Source organism: Pongo abelii, chromosome 16 (assembly GCF_028885655.2).
Source record: "Pongo abelii isolate AG06213 chromosome 16, NHGRI_mPonAbe1-v2.0_pri, whole genome shotgun sequence".
NCBI lineage: Eukaryota > Metazoa > Chordata > Mammalia > Primates > Hominidae > Pongo > Pongo abelii.
Window position 1 is genome coordinate 71,998,728 of NC_072001.2, and position 10,082 is coordinate 72,008,809.

Below are 10,082 nucleotides of genomic sequence, written 5' to 3' on the forward strand. Positions count from 1 at the left end.
CATAGCCAGATACTGTCTCATTAAGAAAAAAAAAAAAAAAAGGCCGGGCGCGGTGGCTCATGCCCGTAATCCCAGCGCTTTGGGAGGCTGAGGTGGGCAGATGACGAGGTCAAGAGATCGAGACCATCCTGGCTAACACGGTGAAACCCCGTCTCTACTAAAAATACAAAAAATTAACCGGGTGAGGTGGCGCACGCCTGTAGTCCCAGCTACTCCGGAGGCTGAGGCAGGAGAATGGCGTAAACCCGGGAGGCGGAGCTTGCAGTGAGCAGAGATCGCGCCATTGCACTCCAGCCTGGGCGACAGAGCGAGACTCCGTCTCAAAAAAAAAAAAAAAAAAAAAGGCCAGGTATGGCGGCTCACGCCTTTAATCCCAGCACTTTGGGAGGCCAAGGCTGGTGGATCACCTTAAGTCAGGAGTTCGAGACCAGCCTGGCCAACATGGTGAAATGCCGTCTCTACTAAGAATACAAAAAAATAAAAAAATAAAAGGCCGGGCTTAGTGGCACGTGCCTATAATCCCAGCTACTCGGGAGGCAGAGGCGGGAGAATTACTTGAACCCGGGAGGCAGAGGTTGCCATGTGCCAAGATCGCGCCATTACACTCCAGCCTGGGCAACAAGAGTGAAACTCCATCTCAAAAAAAAAAAAAAAAAAAAAATCACTTGCACACTTGTTTGGAAGTCTCTAGAAATTTTCTGAATCGATTTCTTAAATATATTTATTAAAGACAGTTTTGAAGTAGCAATGAGGGAAGTTTGTTTACCATTCATCAGGAAGAAAACCAGAGCTGTAAGCTCTACTTTTAGTATTAAAATATGGCTGTGAAAGAAAAAAATAAATGCCTTAAAGACGAATAATGGAATGAGTAGCTATAGAACAAAGTGACATAAGGCAATTTTGGTTGAAAAATAGAAATACAATTAATTTAGATTCTACTAATTTGTTTTAATCCATCTAGAGTTGAGGTTTACCTCTATGAAGAAAAGAATACTAAAATCTGTTAAGATATGAGGTAGAGATCAGATTTTTTAAGAACTTTTAATATTTTTACTATTTGCAAATGGCATTTATACCTTTGTGTACATAGTAAAATTATGTATACAATAATTAAATCCTCTTAGATTCTCTGCTTTGTAATGGCAGTTATTATTTGTACCTCTAAGTAATGATCTATTTGTAAAAAATTTTCTACACCGCCTCTTGAATTAGAGATCAATTTAATGCATTCTGAGAAATTAGTAAATTTTTAACGTATTTCTAGTTGAAATATTGGGTTCTTTCAGGCGAGTATATGTATACCCTAAACTTTCTTTAGAAGTTCTGGATCCTAGCAACTATAATATAAAAACTTTTAATTCATTTGTACATGACGAAATGAGATAGCCACGACAGGTGTTAGAGGACTTTTACCCAGTGGAGGAACATGTTTTACTCTGCTGCATTGGTCTTTTTTTTTTTTTTTCCTTTCTTTTTGAGACAGGGTCTCACCATCACCCAGGCTGGAGTGCAGTGATGCGATCATGGCTCACTGCAGCCTTGACCTCTTGGGCTCAAGCAGTCCTCCTGCCTCAGCCTCCCAAGTAACTGGGGCCACAGGCATGCACCACCACACCTGGCTAATTTTTAAATTTTTATAGAGATAAGGTCTCACAATGTTGGCCAGGCTAGTCTCAAGCTCCTGGGCTCAAGCGATCCTCCTGCCTGGGCCTTCCAAAATGCTGGGATTACAGATATGAGCCCAGCCTTGCATTGGTCTTATAACTCAATAATGTAGGTGAAATTATTGTATATGCCTTCTTGTATATGAGAATTACCACTTCTACATATATTTATTGGAGGGCAAGTCAAGTAAGTGTGACAAACATTTTTCACTAAGCTAGACAAACTCATGTCTGTGTTCATGTTGACAAGTAATTCTATAGATAAGGTAGAAGAGCAGACAAACTCAGGATGCAAGTGTGCAAAGATGTATAACAGACATGTTGATCATCGTATCATAGCATTTTTATAATAGCAAAAGAAAGAAAAGAAAGGAGAAGGGGGAAAATGAAAAAGAAAAAAAACAGAAAAGATTCATATGCCCAGGAAAAAAGTCTGGGAGAGTATGTACCAAAAAATGTTTAAAAACTTTGATTACAAGGGTTTTGCATGGGTGATGAGGTCATAGTGGTTTTTGGTTTTGGGGTCTTTTATTTGTCTATATTTAAAAAGTTTTCCATTGATAATTTTTGCAATGAAACAGGTATTTTAATGGAAATTATAGGTGTAGATGATATGTGGAATGTTTATGCTAGTCAGAATTTTTGGTGAAGACAACAGAAATTTACCCTGACCAACGCAAGAAAAAGGCAATTTTTATAAGTCTGTCACAGAACCAAAGAAGAACAAGGTCCAGGAAAGAAGAAGAAGCCAGGGAAGCTGGCAACTTGGAGCACAGCCAAGATGGTCCCTGCCCTAGGTACAGTCTTCAGAGGACCTCACACCTCAGAAGTCATCTCTGCTATGGGCTGTTAATCCCACCATACCTACAATGATCTCAGCATCCTGCTTTTTTGTGTCACTCCCTCGAGGTTCAAAGCACTTGGCAAGAACATTTGCAGATGCCCCAGCTGTCAGAGAAAAAAGATTATCTTCCTCCTTTAGCTTCCACGGTGGGATGCGTGACGCTGCCTCCTGCCTATTTTAGGACTCTGCCTAAACAAAGTGTTCTGGTGCTAGGTGACCAAAACCAAAAATCCATGAACATGTTCTAACAAAACAATGCTGTGAAGGTTTCCTGATGATCCGTGTTACTCCCATAGTATCTCCCCTCTTCCTCCCTACTACTTACCAGCAAGAGACCATACCACCTATTTAGGATCAATGTAAAGCAGAGCTAATATCTGAAATCCCAGTTTCTTTTCAAATGCTTCCCTTTCCAAATTTGAAGCCAGAAGAAACAATGTATTACTGCTGATGTCAATAAGACTTCCTCGGCTGGGCACCGTGGCTCACACCTGTAATCCCAGCACTTTTTGAGACCGAGGTGGGCAGATCAGTTGAGGTCAGGAGTTCAAGACCAGCCTGGCCAACATGGTGAAACCCCATCTCTACTAAAAATACAAAAGTTAGTTCAGTGTGGTGGCACACGCCTGTAATCCCATCTACTTGGGAGGCTGAGGCAGGAGGATCGCTTGAACCTGGGGAGTGGAGGTTGCAACTAGCCAAGATGGTGCCACTGCACTCCAGCCTGGATGACAGAGTGAGACTCCCGTCTCAAAAAAAAAAAAAGACTCTGCCAAAGCAGAACTGGTGATAATCTTAAGATGTGGAAAGGAAATGTCCCTAGTAGAGATATTTGATGTAAATTACAAGGAATTTAGTTCTAAGGGATAATCGACATATTTCGTAAATAAATGCAGATATCTCTAGATATCAAATGATAAAAGATCTTGAGCAGTGATGGATTACTGCTAATGGGTTTCTGTCTGCTACTCTGAGCACAGTTCAGGCTCAAGAACTCACATGAAGGGTTTGAGAATTTAGTCAAAATCTGGAAGTAGGCAAGTTGTCACAGGCTAAGTAAGAGTTCATAACAGGATGCAGTCATTGAAGGACAATTGTGAAGAAAAAATGCTGATGGTGAAACGAATGCAAAAACCACAAACACATTGAAGAGGCCTATATTCCTGGGAACAAAGAGGAAGGTTATCAATGATGTGCTTGTAGAAAACATATTAATACTGGAATATTGTCTTCTTTCCCATCATTTCAGGTTAGCTTAGATTACTATTCAGCTAGAAAAAACAAATGATACCCTTGCAAGGACTCTGAACAATATTGGAATTCAGCTGTTTTGTTTCTAATAAAACATGGTTTAACTGTTACATGAATAGAAGTTCCTTATAAGTGCCAATTACTTCTTTCCAGAGAAGCAGTGCTAAAGATTCTGTTCATTGGTACACTAAGTGTTCTTCATGACCCAGTGTTTTATTTCTCATAATTTAACTTTTTTTCTCAGATGATTTAATGAAAATTATGGCAGTCTGCTCATTGTTCAACAAAATCCATTTCCTCTTCTCCTTGAACACAAAGCTTGACTATGTTTCCTAGATGGCCCTTGCAGTTAGATGGGGCTATGTGACTGGGTTCTAGCTTGTTGATTATAAGTGGAAGTGATGCTGCCACTTAAAGGCTTGAAGGTGCCACTGCCACTGCATACTGACTGAGATGCAGTGACCCTTGGAAGCCTTGTGTTTATGAGGTGGACCCCCTCTCCGACTGTGTCTCTTAAGAGTCATTTTAGCCACCTATTTACTTGCCCACCAAGAGAGAAATTGTGACTAAGAAACTTTTATGGGGCTGTGCCATTATATGCTTGTATTCATTTGTTACTGTAGCCTGTGCTAGTAACTAACACAATAATAAAGGTTTTTTTCGGTCTTAGTTTTCTATTCATTTGTAGACCAATTGTAAATGTGAATATTGTATTTCCATTGTATCTTGGCTTACATGTTCAAAGCACCATAAAACAGATAAAAGGATTATATTAACAAGTACTTAATGAAGAAAAGATCAGTGCAAGGGAGTCTATAGAATAACATGCAAATATGTCTCTTTCCCCCAAACTTAGTGCTTGGCTCATAGTAAGTATAAAATAAATGCCTGTTGTTTCATCAATAAGTAGCCCTCCCCTCCCAAGCTGCAGACTGACATTTTAATTGCTCATTGGACATTTCCAAACAGCTGTCTTACAGGAACAAACCACATGATATTTCCAAAACGAATCTCTTCCTTGCCAGCCTCTGGCTACTCTGCCTCCACCAAACTACCTTTATCCTCCCGGCTCTCCTGTTTTGATTCATGGTACCCTTGGAATTGTCCTCTGTTGACTCTCATAACCAAATAGTTACCTCGTCCTCTAAATTTCCAACTACCTTTCCTCGTATCAGCCCCACTTTTTCACCACTCTATCCAAGCAAGCTCGCCCCACTCTTTCTCATGTCTAAATTGGCACCGTGTGCTAAGAGTTCCCAGGCTTTGGGTTTTCTCACCAATAACATTTCAAAAAAGGGTTTAGAACCAACATAGAATTCCCAACTTTTAATTTTGCCAGATAAAGACATTCTTTAAAAAACTTATCTTTTATTGTTCTATAGAATATTTTTAAAATGGTAACGTAGGGAGGACTCAGCCTTAGAATATAGGACACTCCTCTACATTGAATTTAATTTTATGAGAATTCACTACCTTGTTCAAGATTGAGTAGTTGGAAACTCTTATCTAGATCAGCACTGGCCCTGAGGTCTTGATGTGGTCTTGTGGCCAGATGAATGTTTCTGAGTTCCAGTTCCAGTGCTCCTCCGGTCAGCAAAAGCCTGTCTGGCTCCCTGTTTTCTGCTTTCCCCCACCTGGCATTAAAATTCCCCAAAGAAGACCTCACACTGCCTTCCAGTGTTATCTCTAATTTCCAGGCAAATTAGACCTTCTGTTATTCCTTTTTCTTTTCTATCTTTGACTATGCAGTTCTTGCACCTGTACAGGCTATCCTTTTTTCCCCACCACTTAAAATTCTACCCCAAATTTAAGACCGCATTTGATATCATTGCCTCCTTTGAAACCTTTGATGATCCATTTTACCCACACAAACAAAAGCTTTCCTCTCCTTGAACTTGCATAACATGGTAAAGTATAGCAGGTGGCTGCTTTCTTCCACATACTGTGCTTATTTACCTCTCCCACAAAATTACAATAAATCCTTGAAGATAAGAAAAATGTTTGATTCATTTTTATTACCCCTCCATTATTCGAACATTAAATATTGAATATATATTTAATGACTTAATGAATACTTTAGACATAGTGAGCTCCAGACTTTAAAAAGTATCTTTGAAACGTTTAAATAACTTTAATCTTCAATGTCAAGTAAATAACAATAGGATATTGGGGAAACAGAGATTGCTAAGTAACTTCTTTATTCTTTCCAAAATGAGGGAAACAAAAATAAATTCCGGTTTCTATGATCATAACACAGAAGCTTTTCTACTATAAAAATTGTATTTTAGGCTCCTACCCAGGAATTGTCTTTTATTTTAGGTGCCTAACCAGGAATTGAATTGTCTTAAAAGACAATTTGTAGGAGAAATAGGAATTACAGATCTTCCTAACTCTGATCTAATTTTGTGTACAAGCCATTTTTAGTGAAGGTACTTGGGCACAGCTTTTATTCCTTTAGATTTTGTATTCATCAAAAAGTGAGAAAAAATGGGGTGACAAAACTCATCTATTTCCCTCTTATTTCACTTTTGAAGGAAATCAGAGCACTTGTACTTCCATGTTCTGTCTTTGACCTAAGAAATATTTATTTTTATAGTGTTCTATTATTATGAAAATCAATATTGGCCGAGCACCATGGCTCACGCCTGTAGTCCCAGCACTTGGGAGGCTGAGGCAGGCAGATCACCTGAGGTCAGGAGGTCAAGACCAGCCTGGCCAACATGGTGAAACACTGTCTTGACTAAAAATATAAAAATTAGCTTGGCATGGTGGTGCACACCTGTAATCCCAGCTACTCGGGAGGCTGAAGCAGGAGAATCGCTTGAACCCTGGAGGTGGAGATTGCAGTGAGCTGAGATCATGCCACTGCACTCCAGCCTGGGCGACAAGAGCCAAATGTCTCAAAAAAAAATCAATATGTAAATTTTAAAGTTTTATTCCACTTATATGAATAATAGAAAAGTCCACAAAGATTAGATCAAATATATTCTATCTTGTTATTAATCGTTTTTGGGTTTTTTTGTTTTTTTGAGACGGAGTTTTGCTCTTGTCACCCAGGCTGGAGTTCAATGGCACGATCTCGGCTCATTGCAACCTCCGCCTCCTGGGTTCAAGCGATTCTCCTGCCTCAGCCTCTTGAGTAGCTGGGATTACAGGTGCCTGCCACCATGCCTGGCTAATTTTTGTATTTTTAGTAGAGATGGGGTTTTGCCATGTTGGCCAGGCTAGTCAAACTCCTGACCTCAGGTGATCCCCCTGCCTTGGCCTCCCAAAGTGCTAGAATTACAGGCGTGAGCCACTGCGCCCGGCCATTTTTTTGTATTTTTTAGTAGAGATGGAGTTTCACCATGTTGGTCAGGCTGGTCTCGAACTTTTAACCTCAGGTGATCCACCCACCTCGGCCTCCCAAAATGCTGAGATTACCGGTGTGAGCCACTGCGCCCAGCTGTTATTAAGTGTTTTATGGAAGGTATGAAAATAAAAGACAGAACCCTATAAAAATATAGAACTTTCTTGGCTCTTAGCACTGGCCAGGAAAATACAATTTGTAATCTGAATTTTAGTCAGAGCATGTGGTAAGAGGCTTTTTATGTGTAGCCGTGCACTACAACTAGAGATGGGAAAAACATAATGGTTTTTTAAGTTTATTCCTTTAAAAAAAATAAATTTCTTGACATCCAGTTCTAGTCATGATTGAGTAGCTGGTACTGGACTCACCTTTCTGATGTAAACAACAATAGAAGCTAGACACATTACGTAAAATGACAACATGCGTCACTGGATTATTATCCTTCAGAAAAGGGAAGCACATGGCCAACCTCACATTCATCCCAGCACAGAGAGATGGAGCCCAAAGACAGAGCGGCAGTGTCTCTGGGCAGAAGAAACAAAGATCGGAGCCCAGGCCTTCTAACACAGCTGGGTGTGGAGGGCAAGGTCACTTAGAGGTAGGAGCTACAGAAAAGGAGCCCTCAAAAATTGCATTAAAATTTCCCTCAGCTATTCAGCCCACTATTAAGATCTGTATTTGTAGGGCAAGACTTCAGAATGTCTAGCAGATAATAGTTTTTGGGAGGCTCAGAGCTGAACAGAGATTTCAGAGGCTGCAAATAATGTGGATATGCAAGAGGTTAGGCTTATTCTAATGTAGAATGTGTAAACCTTCATGGATGCCTAGGTATTCATGGAGACTCTAGAAAGCCCACATCCTAGGATTATGGACCATGAGTGACCAGTGTTACACAGTAGGAGTGAGGGCTAAATTTATTTATTTATTTACTTATTTATCTATTTTTTAAATGTAATACTGTTTATTTCACTTCAAAAACATTTCAACATTCTAAGCAAAAAATAAATAAAATAGCAAATTGTGTTTAAGTACAGAAGGTTCTTGAACTTTCATTGATACAGTGGCTCTTCGCTTTGCTGACAATGAAGAGTTCCACAGTTTGTTTAAAAACAGTTTAAAAACTACCCCACTTAACTAAAACAAAACAAAACGAAACAAAAAAACTTCTCATGCCAGCTGATCCCCCTTTGTCCACGGCTAAGATGGCAGCAGAATGCTATCATTATATACAGAAACAAGACAACCTGAAGCTAAATGGATGCCACTGCAGAGTCAACAGGCCCAGCCTCACAGTGCAGGTCCTGAGCTACCGCCCCTCCAAAAGGTATCTTCTCCACAGCCTCAATGCCAAGCAAGGAGCATCCAAGTTCGTCTCGTTTGTTTTGTTATTTTTACAAATATACATATATATATATACACACACACACACACACAATTGATAACTTAGAATTTCTAGCCAATAACCATATAGTTAACACCACCTTACCAAAAAAAAAAAAAACAAACCAGAAACATCTTTAGATGCCTTGTCACACCAACAGCAAAGTGCACAGAGGGAGGAGAACATGAGAGTGCCTTTTCATTTTGAAAATGTTTGCGTGGGGTCGATGGCTGAGGAGAAGCTGGGAGCGAGCCCAGGCGGCAGTTTTTAGGTCCATCAGCACTGCACTGCAGGAATGGCAGATTTTGGGATCTCTGCTGGCCAGTTTGTGGCAGTGGTCTGGGATAAGTCATCCCCAGTGCAGGCTCTGAAAGATCTGGTGGATAAGCTTCAAGTGTTAACTGGCAATGAGGGCCGCGTGTCTGTGGAAAACAACCAGCTGTTGCAATCTGCCCACAAATAATCCAGCTTTGACATTATTTTGTCGGGTTTAGTCCTGGGAAGCACCACTCTACACAGTGCTGAGATTTTGGCTGAAATCACCCGGATCCTTCGGTCTAGTGGATGTCTTTTTCTGAAAGAACCAGTAGAGACAGCTGTAGGTAACAATAGCAAAGCGAAGACAGCAAGCTGTGTTCAGCCCTGACTCCTTCTGGTCTTATGGAAGTGAAAGAGCTGCCATGGGAACCCTTAAGCCCTGAGAAGGTACAGTCTGTTCAAGAACACCTGGGTCATGAAAGTGACAGCCTGCTCTTTGTTCAGATCACAAGCGAAAAAAAAAAAAAAAAAAAAAAAAACTTTGAAGTGAGTTCTTCTAGTCAGCTTAAGCTTTCCATCACCAAGAAGTCATCTCCTTCAGTGAAGCTTGCTGGGTACCCTGCTGGTGCCAAGCTGTGGACCCTCTCAGCCAATGATATGGAAGATGACAGCATGGATCTTATTGACTCAGAGGAGCTACTGGATCCAGAAGATTTGAAGAAGCCAGATCTGGCTTCCCTGCAGGCTGCTCCTTGTGGGGAAGGGAAAAAGAGGAAGACCTGCCAGAGCTGCACCCGTGGGCTTGCTGAAGAACTGGAAAAAGAGAAGTCAAGGGAGCAGATGAGCTCCCAACCCAAGTCAGCTTGTGGAAACTGCTATCTGGGCAATAGTTTCTGCTGTGCCGGCTGCCCCTACCTTGGGATACCAGCCTTCAAACCTGGGGAAAAGGTGCTTCTGAGCAATAGCGGTCTTCACCATGCCTAGGAGGGACCCTACATGGGACACATCTGCTCCTTTGGGCCAACTCCTGTTCCTCAAATCCCTCCACGGTGCTCCTCCCACCTCCTCTGGATTTCTTCTCTCTGAGATCCGTTTGCAAAGTGGGTGCTTAGCAGACGGAGTGAAGCTGGCTGGGGGGCACAGTGGTGTGTAGTGTATATCAAAAGACCAAGGTATTATGGGGCCCCGTTACCCAGAATGGGATGGGTTTCTTCACCTCATGTTAAGAGAAGGGAGTATGTCCTGAAGAAGCCCTTCTCCTCATGTTAAAATGCTGACCGGAACACTCTTGAGCCCAGGCATCCTTGAGCATCAACACTCTGTGACAAAGCTCCA

The 10,082-nt window shown here is 41.2% G+C and overlaps 1 pseudogene; it reads left to right on the top strand.

The window, feature by feature from the left end:
• Positions 1–8,145: 8,145 nt before the first annotated feature.
• On the top strand, positions 8,146–9,878 carry LOC100460449 (anamorsin-like; annotated as a pseudogene).
• Positions 9,879–10,082: the final 204 nt, after the last annotated feature.